General features: G+C 36.7%; 1 protein-coding gene across 2 annotated transcripts in view; it reads left to right on the top strand.

The window, feature by feature from the left end:
• Positions 1-17,498, top strand: part of LINGO2 (leucine rich repeat and Ig domain containing 2) — an 828,878-nt gene that overhangs the window by 357,386 nt on the left and 453,994 nt on the right. The window contains exon 3 of one of the 2 annotated variants that reach the window (XM_066368303.1): positions 3,548-3,580. The exons of the other annotated variant lie outside the window; for it this stretch is intronic. The gene's annotated coding sequence lies outside the window, so the exon portion shown is untranslated. The remainder of the gene's footprint in view (positions 1-3,547; positions 3,581-17,498) is intronic. 2 annotated transcript variants of the gene reach the window in all.

Raw genomic sequence — 17,498 nt, 5'->3', positions numbered from 1 at the left:
ACTTGTTTATTTTTTATGTGAAGCCCATAATTCTGTGTAGTGGCAGAATAATATCACTAAACCAATAATGCCACATACATTTACAGAGAGAAGTGTAATGACTTGATCCAGAGTTAAGAGTTGGTAAATGAAATAAAGGAATTGGTGATGTCGAATTTTCAGGAGCAGAATGAAGAGGCACAATGATTTCCAGACAAGAGACTACAGATAGGCGCTGACCATTGAGTAGCACTGTGAACTGATTGTAAAATCCTAACTGCATTCTCTCAAAATTGCATAGAATTGGTAACTTCTATGTTATGCTTTTAGAGACTGCTTGAAGTAGTATTTTTCTGGACTATAAATTGTTTAGCCTACATTTCAAGCCTAACTTAAATTTGTGATAGAAAATGTAAGTCCTTGTTTCATAAGTAATCTTTTAAGTTTTCTGAAACAGAGAGGTCTTGAATTTTTTTCACAGAAAAAGGAATAATTAAAAATATAATTTTGTTCTTTGAAAATAAGCTACCATAATTAGAGATTTGGGTCAAACTAACCCTGAATTTAATGTTGAGATATATTTTATAGGATATATCTTTCAGTGTAATATTATAAATTAATATGCATGTGTATATATAGCCACTGATTTATATCAGTCTGAATTTCAAGAGGTATAATGCAGTAGTTTCATGTGCTAATGGCTGTATAATTGTAAATATTGTAGAATAATGAAGAAAATTTTCTAACTTACAGGCTTAAACATATCATTATTGACTGCTTATTGTCTAAACAAAAATATGTTTAAAATTAGAATAAATTATTCTTTATGGGAGACAGGAAGATATTAATGGATAGGATATAAATTCAGAATCAGTCCTATCAGTATTCAAGTTTCAGCTTTATGACTTTTGAAATTTTTAATCTTGTTTTAAGCCAATTTCTGTGAGAAATAAACTCTGATATTTTTTTAAAAAATTTATTTTAGTGAGAGGAGGAGAGGCAGAGAGACAGACTCCTACATTTGCCCCAATTGGGATCTAGCCAGCAAGCCCACTAGGGGGCGATGCTCTACCCATTGGAGGCCATTGCTCTGTTGCAACCAGAGACACTTTTTTTTAGTGCCCAAGGCAGAGGCCATGGAGCCATCCTCAGTGCTCCAGGCCAACTCCCTTGAGCCAAACTAATTATGACTGCAGGAGGGCAAGAGAGAGGGGATGTGGAGAAGCTGATGCTTGTTTCTTCTGTGTGCCCTGATCAGGACTTGAACCCAAGACATCTACACGGTGAGCCAATGTTCTACCACTGACCCAACCTGCCAGGGAGACTGACTTTTTTTATTCAAGATGTTTGTTGAGGTGTGTACTTGAGACCAATATTTTTATAGATTCCCAAATAGAGAAAAGAAGGTCTGGCCTTTGTTCCCCTATATTAGTCAGTCATTGAGTCTGTGCTGTCTATGTGAGGGGCACATACTTCTGGTTAAGGCAGTTCTCTTTGATGAAAAGAGAAAAATTTAGTCATCAGTGAGCCATCAGAAGTCCAATAGAGCATTTTGTTTGCATTATGGAAAAAAGGAAAGGAGAAGAATAAGAAAAGAAAATTGGGTAAATAAATTACTTCACTGGGTCTCATTTTCCTTTTTTATAAAATTAAAGTGGAAATACTTAATTTAACAGAGTTAGAAGATTTGATTAAAAGTCTAAAGTCCTCAGACTGAAAAAGATTGACTTGGATTTTATCTGCTGTTTGTTTCCTTTCTGAAATAGTATATTTTGGGGTGTCCATTTTTTTCTTTCACACATTTAAAAACTTGTTTTATGTGTACCAAGAGAAAAGAAAAAAGAAAAAGAAAGAACACTAGCTATAAGCATTTTGTGCGTTTAGTGTTCATTTATCATGTGGGACAAGCTTTCTCCTCAACTTATTAAAAGAAGATAACTACTACTTTATTTGGTATCTATTCTTCTAGATATTTTTCTGTGCAAAATCATGTAGTACTTTTAAATAAAAGTACATCTATTTTTTACAAAAGCAGGATCATATTGTGCATATTATTTCACAGCAGGCTGTTTTAAGTTAATGTGTTTCATGGCTATTTTTCCAGGACACAATATAAACACAGGATTGTTAACTGATGTGTCCTATCGCAATCTATTGTACCATAAAATATTTGGTGGATTTTCGAGCTACATCTACAGGTTTTCACTATTTAAAATAATGCAACAATCAATGCTCTTATACTTCTAGCATAAATCCTAGAAGTAAGACCCTTGGGTCAGAGGGCATGAAAAATTTTAATCTTAACGAATAATGCCAAATTACATCAAACTTCACTCTGAACAAAAGTGTTATTCCATTTTCAGGGGTAATGGTAGAAATTTTATTATTAGAAACAAGGGTCACACCATGTGTCCATCTGCCAAGAAGCAGACTACACTGTATAAGGACTGAAAAAAAACTCTGGTTTTAGAGAAAAAAAAGATTGTGGTTCAATGAACTCACCAAATGTGCACTGGTACGAGGGAATTAAAATAGAGGCCTTTGACAATGAACTCATAAACAGATTTTTAAGTCTGACGGATCTGGGTTTAAACCTTAATTCTATTACTTACTAGCTGTGTGATATTAGATAAAATGCTCAATTTTTCTGAGTTTATTCAATTGGGATAATAATATTACTTACCTTGTGTGGCGGTCTACAGGTCAAAAGAAAAACATAAATAATTCACATGTACCTGTATGTAATATGCACACATGTCATATACATGTCATCCTGATTGTGTTGTATATGCCATGTAGCAAATATGGCCTATCATTATGATTATGCTTCTTTAGTATACATATCTGAGATCCCAACAGGATGTTTTATTTCAATGTTTTTCTCTGATCTCCTCATTCCTTAAAGAGAACAATGGTTAGAAAACATTGGTTGGGTAAATACTGCATTATCCTAATTACAATTTCCCTGAGAAAAGTGGCTTGTTGTTTGAAATTCAGCATCATAATTACAATTTCCATAAGGAATGTAGAACAGTTATTATAAACAAGACAATAATCGCTTGGTCCTAAAGGGAGAACAGATTATTGGTGGAGCAGGAGGAAGAAGCAAGAGCTTGTGTTACAATCAGCATTCAAGAGTAGAAACATAGAACCTGAGAACCAATTATAACAGCCTCTGAAAGTACTCTTGTCTGAATCTATTGAAAAATCTTATAATGATGGAAACATCCATGGGTTGCTTAAGTGCTGTCTATATAATTTTTCCTTATATAGAATTTATTTTTATCATTTTTATTAATCATCCTGATTCATTGTCATTCACAATGGCTGTGCCCCTGAGAAATTTGAAAAGGCAAAATATCACAAAATACAAAAAGCACAAACTATTTTAATAACAGTTTAGTGGGAGAACTTTCATCAGGGTACTTCTCTCTCCACAGTTAAATGTCTCCTTTGTCAAAGGAAATGGGTAAAAGATTTTTTTCTAAATGTTCTTTTAACTGCGTTGCCTTAATTGGCTTTCACTTAAATTTTCTTTTTCTTTCTGTCTTTTTAATTTTTTTTTTAGGTAAGATGAGCAAAACAGAATGCAGTTTTCAAGGTTGGTACTTTTTATGATGTTTTAAAGCCTCTCATTAGTATGAAACAAAGTGTGAAAGAAGCACACAAAATATGTCCTTAGCTTTTCACAGACCGTGATTAGAGGACATTACATTTTTATTTTTCTCACTCATGAATGGAAAAGTACAACATAGATTGTAACAAAATGAAATATAGCAATCAAATATAATTCCCCATTTAATCCTTGGCAAAACTGTGAAGTTGGGAATATTCAGTATTTTTCCACTCTACCCACCATCCATTCTTCATCCAACCCATCCTCCATTCATATGTTTTCAGTTCATATTTATTGTGCACATACTGTATGCAAGGTCCTGTTGTCTGATTTTTCTCTAGTCAGGCATTTATTGCCTGGGCTTCACCGTACTCCTCATTCCACAACTATTTCCAACCCTTCTTGCTGTCTCTGACAATAAACCTTCATCGGTCATCACAGGTCTTCAATTTTACGTGCTGTGTTTGAAAAATGAGCTGTATTTCCACATATTGCTTGGCTGATACATGTTCAGATATGCCTACTCCCAAATAATTGAGGCAAAGAGAAAGCCATCAGTATGAGAAGAAGAGGATTTCTCTCTATATAGTGAACTGTGTCATGTCTTCCACTGTTGTGTGAAAAATATCACTATTTAAAAATTACTAGCACATAGTTTAGTAATGTATCTATATATAGTAATCTATATATCAGTTATCCTTCTTCAAAATTCTAGCATACAAATCATCTTTCCCGTACCTTTTAAGCAATCTTAAGATTTTTTGGATCAAGAACAGATTTGTTACCCTGGCCAGTTGGCTCAGTGGTACAGCATCAGCCCAGCTTGTGGATGTCCCGGATTCTATTCCCGGCCAGGGCACACTGGAGAAGCAACAATCTGCTTCTCTACCCTTCCCCCTCTCCTTTCTCTCTATCTCTCTCCTCTCCTCCTGCAGCCAAGGTTCCACTGGAACAAAGTTGGGGTGGGTGCTGCGGATGGCTCCATGACCTCTGCCTCAGATGCTAGAATGGCTCATGTTGCAACTGAGCAACACCCTAGATAGGCAGAGCATCCCCCTATTGGGCATGCCAGGTGAATCCTGGTTGGGCTCATGCGGGAGTCTGTCTCTTGGCCTCCCTGCTTCTCACTTCAGAAAAATAAAAAAAAAATAAAAAAAAAATAAAAAACCAGATTTGTTAGTATTATAAATTTTAAAACAAGAAAAACATTCCAGACACACAGAAAATGGCTCTTTGTAAGAATGTCAGTGGTGGACCCAAACAATCTTCATGGAGGCCAATAAAGGTAAATTAATAGCAGAGTACTTCTTATACTAACTGTAGGTGGATAAATATTGTTTTAATTGCAGAAGAGGTCTGTTTCATTGTTTTATTTTAATATCAATATTATAAAAAGGCCTTCTCAGTTTTCTTACTATCTTTGATTTTCCCTAACACATTAAGAAAAATAAAATCTTAAAGCCCTCAACAGGAAATTCTGCTACCAGAGGTTTTTTTTCTTTTTTTTTTTTTTATAAATATAATTGTCATAATTGAGAAGGGACTCTAATGTCTGTCTGTCAATTTATATTAACTTAACTAATGTAATCTAAAATAGTCCAAATTATCTCAGTCATCAATTGGCCTAATTATAATACTTATGGGGAGGCAGTGAGTAGTGAGTGGTTGAGCAATTGGGCTCTAGAATCAGATTAACAGAATTTGAATCTTAATTTGTGTACTGGGCCAGTTTATTAATATCTCCAACCCTTGACCTTCTCAGTTATAAAAGGAGAGGAAGAAGATTTGCCTTGTGAAGGTATTGGGGAGAAAATGAGATGGTGTACTTATAAATTACTTTGGCATATTATGGAAATGCAATAAATGATAGTTGTCATTTTTATTAGTTTGTTATTATTACTGTTATTGTAATGCATTGTTTTTGGAAGCAGGTAACATTTTCTCTTCTCTGAAATAAACTTCTCTCATGGACTTGAACATTAATATTTCACCATCAGCAAGATAGTCATTGTACAATAAAATTTTGTTCCGTGTGAGAATATAGATAACCTACATCTATCAACTTGTCTATCAAATTGTGACACTGTGTTATAGAAAACTATGTCTGCTTTTTCTGAATATAACATGTTGATTAATATCACCAAGATGAGGGAAATAAGTGGTTTGAATGATTGCTAAGAAGAGTAAAAACAAATAACCAGCATTAAGGAGTCAGTGGACAGAGATGTTTGATAACAACTTTCAAATCTCAGTCAGAAACTAGCATTTTTTGTGCCTTTGTGTGCAGAGAACCCTTTTATTCATGGTAATGTGAGGACCATCTGGGAAAGATGAGGCTGCAGACAGGTGGCAGAGAGGAGACCTTCAGGAAAGGGAGGAAGTCATTCTCCCATGGCAACAGAAGTGGTAGAAAGTCTGAATGGCAGGGTGGGAGACAGTATAAAGGGACAGACTAGAGTTCCTTCCTCTTAGAGATATCTGTATCATGTTGTTCATGTAGATTGTCTAGGTGTATCACAGTAGATGAGAAAAGACAATCCTCCCTCAATGGAGACTGGCCAGTGACCTCAGGTCATCAATATGCTTAAGACATCCAATAACAGCCTCTTGGTGCTGGAGCTCATAGTAAGCCCAAAGGCAGGGGATTTGAATGAAAATATCCCATTCTATCTGACTTTCTTGAGTGAGGCAACAGACATTCCAAAGCCCACTAGAGTGATGACATAAGGAAGGGAGATTTTCCTTCATCACATACAAGTCCCTGGACTCATTTTGACATATGTCCTGGCAAGTATGTATCCATGCCAAGCTTAGACTTTCTATAGGGGAGGAGCCCTCTCTGATGTAATAAAGGAAGTGACGCTTGAAAATTGACGTTATAGAAATTACCAGGTACCTCATAATCTAAATACAACAGAATAGTACCAAAAGTTCTTAATCTGGCTTCTGAGATAGCAAGATTCAAACTGAATTTATATTTAAACACACCTGGATGAAGGAACTTGCCGCTCTGCAGTGACAGGGCCTCAGCTATTAAAGTCTAAAACATCACTGGATTAAAATGGGATTATGATCTCCACACTGGATTCTACAGATAAATTGTAAAGCTTAATTATCTGCTATCCTGTAAACGTACAGTGGTTAAGGAGAAATAAAAAGAAATAGATACCGTTGATGGCTCCAGACCCACCTCCAAGAAATACTTAAATATTTGATTAAAGCAGCAAACTATAGAACCCCCGTGGGATGCTCAGTTTATTCCTACAATGTCCCCTGAATATTCTGCATACGTGTGTGTGTGTGTGTGTGTGTGTGTGTGTGTGTGTGTACTCTATATAGATGTTTTTGATGGCTTGTGTTAGCCATTGTAGGTATACTCAGGCCCTTCTCATGAAAGAGTATAACAGTTCCAGATTTTCTATATTTAAAAAGTACTTCAACTATTATTCATTTTAGTTTTTTTCTTCAAATCATGAAAGGCAAACCCACAGATATTAAGCAAACTACCCAAAGCCACTGAGTTCACTAGAGACATTATGGGGACCACAGTCAAATTGCTTTACTTCCACCTTGCCTTGGGCCATCTCAGACACAGAAGGGCTTTTACTGGGATGGAAACTTTCTGAAACACTGCATTCTATATCATCCTGTTTCATAATTTGTTACTTTTCTCTTCTGTTGTTCAGCATTTCTTAAATGTTCTTACCTCCCAAACTAGATCATGAGTTCCATATGGAAAGAGCTCATGGCTACTATCTCTTTGAATTTTTACTATATTTATAAGGTTCCAAATAAATATTGTGCAGTTTGTTTTGAGTCTAAACCCTGTGGAGAAACTGAACCACTATCTCCCTTCCAACTTTTTGAGTTGGTTGTTTTGTTTTTGTTTGCTGATTCTGCTTCAAAGTTAGAGAAATAATATAAATAAACTCATTGAAATAGGGTATTGCATGTCTATATATATTTTAGAATATCACTGAGAAGGAGGTAGTCAAAAAGAAACATTTGAACAATTTCATTAGCTTGAATTACATGGGCTTAATGACTTACAAGCTAAACTTTTAGAGGAACTGGTGAGAAAAGAGAATGCCTATTGAAAATATGAATGTATCTTTGGGCAGATATCAAGAGGGCCCAGAGGCTAAATATTGGAATGAATGGACACATTATTTTTAAACACAGAAGAAAGATTACAAATAAGAAAACTAATTTTCTTCTTATTACAGATGCTAAATCTAATTTCCTTTAGTCCTTCTTGTGTATTTGAAAATAGGGTATACCTCTTATTTCTATGTCAGAGCTTTTTAATATTTTCACAGTGGGAGAATTGTGTTTAGATTTGAGCACCACAAACTGAGAAGGCTATCAACAACCTCTTTTGCCTTGCTTCTGTGTACAGCATCACACACAGAAGCACAGATTAGATAATTACTAATTAAAAGGAGATGCCAATATTCATTTCATTCTTTCAAAGATCGTTTTGATATATTCTTCAGGATTTTCAATGAGAAAAATTTAAAAATGAAGGCAGATTTTGGGAATGTTAGTATATCTTGTCCTAGGCATATATATTCTGTATCAGTGTGTGTGTGTGCATGGGTGTGTACATGTGTGTACATGTATATGTGTGTACATGTACAGCATTGAGGATAGTGATGAACTCAAAGTTATGCTATTGGTAGAAGATTTGGGTAGAAGCAGCATGCACAGTGAATGAGCAATGGACTCATTTCTAGTTGAAACAGGTGACTAGTATTAGTGCATTATTACTATGTTATTATATCAATACCTTGTGTGTTTTGCAACTATATTGTCTTAATAAAAATAAACACTAAATTCAAATGTATTTTAGTACAAATAATTTTGTAATATGCTCGTCTTGCCACATTGGGAAAATAATTCATTCTTTTGTTACCTTTTTTTTCTGGTTTATTTATTTGTTGGGTTTTATTTGTATTTTCCTCATAAAGAAGCTATTTTCAGTGAATGATCCCAGCCTAATGTCTGATGCAAAGCAGTGAGTCCTCCGGCATTCCTTTCCATTTTTCTCTATAAGGAGCTGAGAACTGTTTTCAAATATCTGAAGGAATCTCATGTGGAAGGGAGATGTAATTAAGGCTATGGTTCCATGTGAGAACAGAAGCCAGAGGCTCAAGGAAATGTATCCAGCTCCATATAAGGAGGAACTTTATTGTAAAACATATCTATCCCAAGGCACAGGCAACTCAAGAGTTTCTTCACAGTAGTCTTGCAAACATAGGCTGGGGACTATATAACAAGGGTCAAATATAGAGAAATTGCTGGCTGTGGCAGGTCAACCAGGTCATGACCAGGTTCTGCCTTCCTATAGACTGTGTGATGCTATCTCTGCTTTCTACTCCAGATACGCCAAGACCACCAGGAAAGCAGACTGTAGCCATTACTGTACTAACTTCAGAGATTAGCAACAGATTTTGCTAGCTTTAAGCAGTAAGAAAATTGTAAAAATAGAATTATAACAGTCTGTTCCAAATTTGACCACAAAGACAACATTGTGAAAAAAATCAAAGACCTCAGAAGCAGAAAGGGTAACATTCTAACATCTTATTTGAAAATAGTACAGCTCTCCTGGAGGACTGACTCCGGGCTCACTTTTACTATGAACCCCATGCTTTCCTAGTCAAACACAAGCATTGTGACTCTGACTTGAATATACTGTCTGCTCAGGAATACCCCTTCTTTCTGTATTCCCTCTAAAATAGTCTCAAATTGGTGCATTTTCCATAGGAAAAAGAAGAAGGGAGAAACAAAAAACGACTCATGACAAGTGGGAATTTTTTGCTTCCTAGCTCCTGTCCCTATTCTTTAAGTCTGAGAAGGAAGGTTAAACCACACAGGTGGAGAAACCCTAAACACTTTCACTTCTGGTCTTCACATAGTCTCCCTCCGCTCCTCAGCTGAACTTTCTCCCAAGTCTTTCAACTGCTCTCTTCTCCCCACCTGCTACCTCTGTATTTAATCCTGACCCAGGCCAGTGACAGGCCGTTTTAGAAGATGAGTATGGCTCCCAGGTATGGTTTTTTAAGGCGTTCCTATTTTCTTCTGGTCACGGCCCATACATTCTGTTTGAAGGAAGAAACTGCCTTTGCAGCCCAGGCTAAACACTGATCTTTTAGCCAGAATTCTCCTGACAATCCCATACCTGGGCAATTAATTTTAGTTATTAATTCCAGTGAAGTTTTTACATTCTGATCCCAGGGACACTTTTAATCTCCAGTCCGGATCTTCCACAACCAAGCTCCCCTTTTTTCAGCTACATTAAGCTCTTTAGATTCCCTTTTTAAAGACTGTCCCTACCCTTCAATTCCTCTCTGCACACACTGATGACTTGAACTCAAATATTTCTTCCTCCCTGTAAAACTTTCTCACATTCCCCTTCTCAAACATGGACAGAAATCCCTTTCTCCTCCCAAGACAACCGGCTTATCCTCCTGTCATAACCCTGAACGTGTTTGGTTATAATTTACATCTTTGTGAATTTATCTTCCCTAATTGTTTTCTCAAATAAATGTATGTTATTCTTTTCGGTGTTCAAGTACCTAGCATAGTGTTTGAATCATAGCAAGAACCCAATAAATGTTGTTTAAATGAATAAAATAAATAAATAAATGAATGAGAATATATACTGTACCTTACATCATTTAAACAATGGATCTAAAGGATTAGTTGTTAAATAGAGAAAACTTCAGTAGGCCTCTTGAACATCTGTACAATTGTAACGTAAAATGTTTACTTAAGAGGGAAAAAGATAGTCTCTTTCTTGTGGAAATATAAAAGAATTTTTTGTTCCAAGGAAAATTACAATGAAAATAAAATAACTGTCTACAGTACGAGAGACTAAGTGTATATCTTCGAGGACATTCTCTTGTCTTTTTATATTACAAGACTGAGCAGGGTTGAAACCAAGCAGCTAGTGTGATGATGTTGCCAGACAGCTAATAAAGAGTTAGAATAGAGTGGTAGAAAATGGCAGGTGCGTTGGCAGATTTCAGATATAAGACATTAAACAGAACAAAGTGACGCTGTTTTCTGAGGACCACCAAAAGTGCTTGATGTCGGCTTCAGCAGCATGGTGCCATTTTGACTGCGGTTTTCATCTTACCTTGTATTCCAGTTAGAAAGCAATACAGAGGAAAAAATAAAGCAAACAGCAGTAGCTGGTACTCAGAACAGACAGCAGCTTAAACAGACCAAACTCTTAACAAAAAGCAAAGAAAACTTATTTCTAGTCAATCACTTACAACATATGTTTTGCTCTCAGAGAATAAGACATCTAATCACGTAAAACATCTCAAAGTCATCTTCAGAGGGAGTCTGCATTTTAGAGCTCACATTATAGTTCAGTCTCCTGGGGATCTAGAATTGCTACTATTTTAAAACAAAAAAGAAGTGAGTGGATGACATTGCTCCTGGTGACTCATATGACCACCAGGGATCATAGCCGTCTTTGTTTACCCAAAGAGCAAATACAGAAGTTACGTTACATTTTTATACCTAATGAACATAATTAGAGCAAACATTTCCTTTTTTGAGCTTTCTTGACCAAAAAGACAACTTCAGAAACATTTCCTATTTGAAAACAAAGGCTTTGCTAGGAACACAGTGTACATCCAGGCTATAAGAGAAACACAAAGCAGAGCTTTTATCATAGAGAACAGTCTGGGTTTGGAAAGAAAGAAAAGAAAGAAACAGTTCTTAGTACTTACTAAGTGCTGATTATGTTGCCAATGACTTTGCAAAGACTATATTATCGTATATATTTGTCTAATATAAATAATAGTCTAATAAAATATTCATATGTATAGCATAAAATAGTATTATAGATAAAACTGAACATATATATATATATATATAAGGCATTAATATCTCTAGAAGAGTTTTCAGTTTATACTAAAAAACTCAAACAGCGCATCACATAATGTTGAAATTACTTTCAGATCTTACAAAGGCTTGAGAGCCAAATCCAGGAATCCAAATTATTTATAGGAGAGAAAGGTAAACTTACAAAAGGGTGTAAATAATACCTAGCCTTCAACAAGTAAACAGAAAACATTGCCTCATGTATTTCAATCACATGTTAGTATACTGAAATCTACACAAAAATAATGTCAACCTCAAAGATATCTAATGAACACAGAACAAAAGTCTCAGAAATTGATCAAGGAGACAATTGTAGGAATTAGTTTAATTCACAGCTTGTTTAAATGAAGTACTTTCTTTTTTCAAATGAACATATCCACATGGTATTGTCTAACTATTGAAAGCTATTGAATTCACTAATTGGCGAGCCTGTCAAGTGACAATAATAATACAGCCTCAGTGTTCTATCTTTTATAATTGGTAAGACAGAGTTTCTTCATATTTCTGAAGAATATCAAAACTCTGATAGTGTGGTTGTTACTTGACGGGTGTTATGTGGAACCAAAGACACATGATAGATTTGTTGTGAATCAGCTCAAACTGAATGACCTCCCAGCACAGGAACTGTGTTCGGCCTCTTCCTGGTCAGCATTTGCGGACTTGGCCTGGGTTCTGGTTTTTGCATATACTGTTTGAGTCATGTTTATTTTACTTATTTTTCTGAGAGTCAGCAAAGTGTAAGCTCTGAAGATGAAGAGTCTGAAATTTTATCCCAGTTTTTATTACTTGTCCTTGGACAACATGCTTAAAATATCTAAACTTGGGTTTTCTTGTCCATAAAACAGGGCTACATCCTAAGAGGGTCATGCATATTAAGGAGTATGATCAGTTTCTTATGCTGAATGTACAGCAGATACTGATTGGTGTTATCACTATAAATATCTGATTATGCTGACCAAGGTTAGAGATGTGAAAGTGAGGTCCAACCTGCTTGACTTTCTCTATACTTTGACCATATACATAAGCAGTTCTCTGGGGTTCTGACTTAGAAACTGAAAATGCAACAGATATTTCTTCTTTTTCTCAGAAGTTGGGAGAATTAGAAGCAAATTAATATTATCAAAATAAAAGAAAGAAACCTTTTCAAAACACTTTTTATTGATTGTCTTAGCTGCTATAAGACTCAGAGTCCAATCAAAAGTAGAAGACCTCTTACATGCTTAGTTTTTTCTGATTCTTCTATTACTCATTCTTTGTTTTTGGTTTATCTATGATTGTACAGTTTTCATTTGTATTTGACTTCTGTATTCTCAGAAATCCTAGCATTAATTTATCCCTTCCTCCCAACCCTTCCTCCCCCCCCCCCTCTCTCTCTTCAGTTTAGAGCATGCAGGGGAATGATCCACTTAGGTAGGACTATATCAGTCCCCTGGGGAAATTTTTAAATTGCATATTCCCATACCCAGCCATGAAGATTCTGATTTTGTAGATTAGGATAGAGCATATCTATATTTCTTTAGCAAGTACTGTTCAGATTTATCAGACTTAGGTGATACTGTACCACCTCTGAAGAAGCAGTGGCCTGTGCAGTGTAATAGGAAAAGATGGAATGATTCTGGCTTCTAGAGCAGATTTAGTCACTATCTGTGTGACTTTAGAAAATTACTCAACCTATCTAATATTCAGATTCTTTTTTTTTTTTAGCAAGAGACAGAAAGAGGGGGGAAGACAGGGACAAACAGAAAGGGAGAGAGATGAGAAGCATCAACTCATGGTTGTACCACCTTAGTTGTTCATTGATTGCTTTCCCATATGTGCCTTGACCCAGGGGGCTCCAGCAGAGCCAATGACCTTGGGCTTCAAGTCAGTGACTTTTGGGCTCAAGCCAGCAACCATGGGCTCATGTCTATGATCCCATGCTCAAGCTGGCGAGCCTGCACTCAAGCCAGATGGGCCCACGCTCAAACTGGTGACCTTCGGGTTTTGAACCTGGGTCCTCAGCATCCCAGGCCAACACTCTATCCACTGAGCCACTGCCTTGTCAGCCTCAGTTTCTTCATTTTTAAGAGAATTAGGAATCTATAAATGTCTATTCTATATAATTCATAAAGTTGCTATACAAATTAAATGAAATACTATGTGTAACGGGAAGAAAAATGTTTTTATTAATTAAATGCTCATCTAGTTTCAAATCCTAGGAAAGAAACAATGTGTATTTTTAAAGACATGTAGCTTTTTTAGTTGGAAAATCAAGGCCCTGTAGCTGTGACCTCTGACTGCTCTACACAGAACAGATAGTAAAGATTTAGAATACTCTGTTAAATCACAGGTCATGACTCATTAGAGGATTGTGAAATCAGTATGGTGGTAGCTCCAGCACTTTAAAAATGGACTAGAATAGAATGAAGTGGAATGGAATGGAATAGAAAAGAAAATTATAGGATAGGCTAGGACAAGACAAGACAGAGCAGAACAGGATAAAATAAGATGACAGGACAGAAAATATCAGTGAACGTTGTCCGTAGGAAGAAGTTTAAAATAAGATGTCTAATATTTAAATCTGATTGTTTTATGTACTATCCTATATCCATACCTTATATAGTTAGACTTGTGTTTGGAGATCATATGTAAAAATGGAGGACATGAGGTAGTGGCCAGTGGGGGTTAAGGGGTGGGGGACAAAGCAAGGCAACTAGCAAACAGCATCTACAGGTCAGCTAGTGTGAGATAATCAGGATGTAGAGGGGAAAGACAGGAGATTATAAGCATCCCTAATGCTGTCAAATATCTTGCAGAAGTCACTAGACTTCTGAGATCTTGTAGAAAGAAGTTTTGGAGCCATTCCATTTGGAAGTTTTTTTTTAATTATTATTTTTATTTACTTTTTTTTAAAAAAAGAATGACCTTTGAGAGTTGGAGGAGCTGGGCCACCAGTTTGTGTGTACAAGGTTTTTAAACTGTGAAACACACACAGAGGGAAGATAGCACTTTGCAGAAGTTACTCATTCCCTAATTCCCTCTACTGGAACGGAAGCCTGGGGTTATAATGAAGGACGGAGGCTCTCTCTGCCAAGGCGAAGGAATAGTGCTCTAGCATCTGAAAGTGAGCCTTGAGATTCATGTTTTCCCATTTTAACAAAAACATTGCCCTACTTAGTAGCTAGGTATAGTTAAAATAATAAATTGTATGCACCATTCAGTGGTTTTATTCATAGCACTGTTTTGTGAGCTCATATTATGTGCTAAATTTTGTGCTAAGTAGGTTACAACTTCAGTCTCTTATTTTCTAGAACCCTAGGGAAAAAGTTTTAGTGCACGCAGTTTATAGATGGTCTTACTACAGCTCACAGAGATTAAATAATTAACCTCATTCCACATGAGTAGCAACTGATAACACAAGTCACACCCGAACCTCTACAGTCATACACATGCAGCTATACCTCACTGCCTCAGCCACTAGTGTGAACCGATACTCGTGGACTGGTCTGGAAAGGTCATTGCCATACAGGGCACTGGTTCTAAAAGGAAAGTTTGCCTGCAGAGCCAGGCAATTAAACTAAATGAAAGTGTTATGCATCACCCCACTGCGTCTACTAAAAAGCCTGTCTCTACATCTTCATTTTATAACTGTAAACATTGTGTATTCATTGTTCCCTTTTCCTCTGTGGATTCTAAAGGGACTTAGGAGGGTGGAGAAGCAACTGCATATTCTTCTCTCTTTTAAATATTAATTTTGTGACATGCTCTATAAATCTATTTGCATATTGTCATGCAAATGGTAATGATTGAGATGAAAAGAGCATCCTGCTAAAAATGCATTTCTGATCCTGCAGAGAATGTAGTTAGAAAATTAATTGTGGCTCTGGCCGTTTGGCTCAGCGATAGAGCATGGGCCAGGCATGTGGATGTCTTGGGTTGATTTCTGGTCAGTGCACACAGGAGAAGTGATCCTCTGCTTCTCCACCCCTCCCCCTCTTCCTTCTCTTTTTCTATCTTTCCCCTTCCTGCAGCCCACAGTCATGGCCTGGTTAAAGCAAGTTCACCCCAGGCACTGAGGACAGCTCCATGGCCTGGCCTCAGGTGCTAAAATATATTGATTGCCAAGCAATGGAGCAATGGCCCCAAATCACCCCATAGGGGGCTTGCCAACTGGATCTCCATCAGGGAGCATGAGGGAGTCTGTCTCTCTGCCTCCCCGCTTCTCACTTAAGAAAAAGAAAATGAATAGTTTCATGTAGGTTCAGAGACAGGGTTAGGACAGGGGTGTAGGTCAGAGAAGTGGGTGGTTATCCTGGGACCAATATTTTATTTCTGTGTTTTACATTTGGCAATCAAGAAAGTTGGTGTTAATTGAATACAGAAATTATGCAATATGGAAGGAGGTATTCCTTGGAGAGAGGGTATTATTCTCTGGATAACCTGTCCCAGAATCTATTTACTGTGTGCATCAGGTGAGGCCTGAGATGAAGAAATGAAGCCCTGGGGCTGGATGTCATACTGCAGGATCTAGGGACTCGTTCCTCACTTATCCCAAAGATTGCTGGGCAAAGAGCAGTTGGGTCATCCCCTACCCAAAACTGTGATGTCCACTCTGCAGTCAATGTTTTGGAAGCAGAGTTTTGGGTTATATAGATGAAACAGGCAGCAGAACTGCTGATTTTCAAGGGCATGTAGCATGTGAAAATTTGCATTCTGTGATTCTCCTTTCTCTCCCTAGAGTCTGACAACAATCTGGAATTAGTAAGCCTTAACGTCTAATGAGAATGAACAGACACACAGATTCCTCTTTCACAGAGGTTGGATTCAACCTTTGCAAGATGGGCAGAGCAACCCAAATAAAGTCTTCTTTGAATTAATAAAAATATTTCCTGGCCTGGAGCAGTTGTGTACTAAGGAGGGAATCAGGAAAACAAGATGAACTGTAGGAGTGACAATAATAGCCAAGATCTGTAGAGTTTATATGAAGCCCAGCATATAGTCTTTCACATTGATCCAATGGTGTGGCTACCACCACTGTTGCCATCTACATTCTCATCTTTCCCACTTTATAAATGAGGAAACTGAAGCAGAGAGGTCACATTTTCTACCGGTGGCTCGCAGATCTGATCCAGGGGCCAAAGGCCCGACTACCACATCTCTCACCCCCATGAGTAAAATCTGCAAGGTGCATTCTTGAATTCTGAGCTGCTTTGCTAAAGTGCTCTCATCCTGACAAGGGCTTCGTTACATGTCATCACACTACATCTTGGGCACAGTATCTGGTAAACTGTTCTTTACACTTATGATTGAGTAATTGACAGTTAGTGGCAGAGGTGAACCCTGGAGCCAGGCTTCCTACATTAGAATCCACTTCCTAGTTGTCACCCTGGAGCAGTGACACTTCATGGGCTTCAGTTTTCTCATCCAAAGTTGGAGATAATAATATTACCTTCCTTACAGTGTTGTTGTAAGGATTAAGTGAGTTAATTAATGGAAATCAATTAAAATTGTACCTGTCTCAAAGTAAAAGCTAAATAACTTATTGTTACAGTTGTTACCATCCTGTTTTTCAGGCTGAAAGAAATAAAATAAAATAGTTCTGATGTAGTTTAGTCTAGATGGAGAGAGAAATAAATTAATCTGAATACAATTTTTATGAAACTGAGTTTAAAACATTAATAAAAATGCTTATCAATTTTAAAGACTTTAAGTTACCCTTTGGTGTCTAAGAAATGCATATACACTTTTCTTAATTTTCTAATTTGTTTAATTGATTTAATTAATTTCTTTAATTGATATAGCTAATATATATATATACTAATTTTCTACTAGGTGCTTGCTGGGAATAGTAAACGAAAAACTTTTGCCCCAAATCTGTAGACTCCTTACTCCCTGAAATGTTCTCCATACTCTTCTACTCGATTTCACTTCTTTTCTCTGTCTTTTTTCAAAAAACAGTTTACATTCAATATTACTTTATATTAGTTTCAGGTGAATAGCACAGTGGTTAGACAATCATACACTT

This window comes from Saccopteryx leptura, chromosome 2, assembly GCF_036850995.1.
Source record: "Saccopteryx leptura isolate mSacLep1 chromosome 2, mSacLep1_pri_phased_curated, whole genome shotgun sequence".
Classification (NCBI taxonomy): Eukaryota; Metazoa; Chordata; class Mammalia; order Chiroptera; family Emballonuridae; genus Saccopteryx; species Saccopteryx leptura.
Note: the sequence above shows the minus strand (reverse complement) of the source record. Positions and strands in the feature narration are given on the sequence as shown.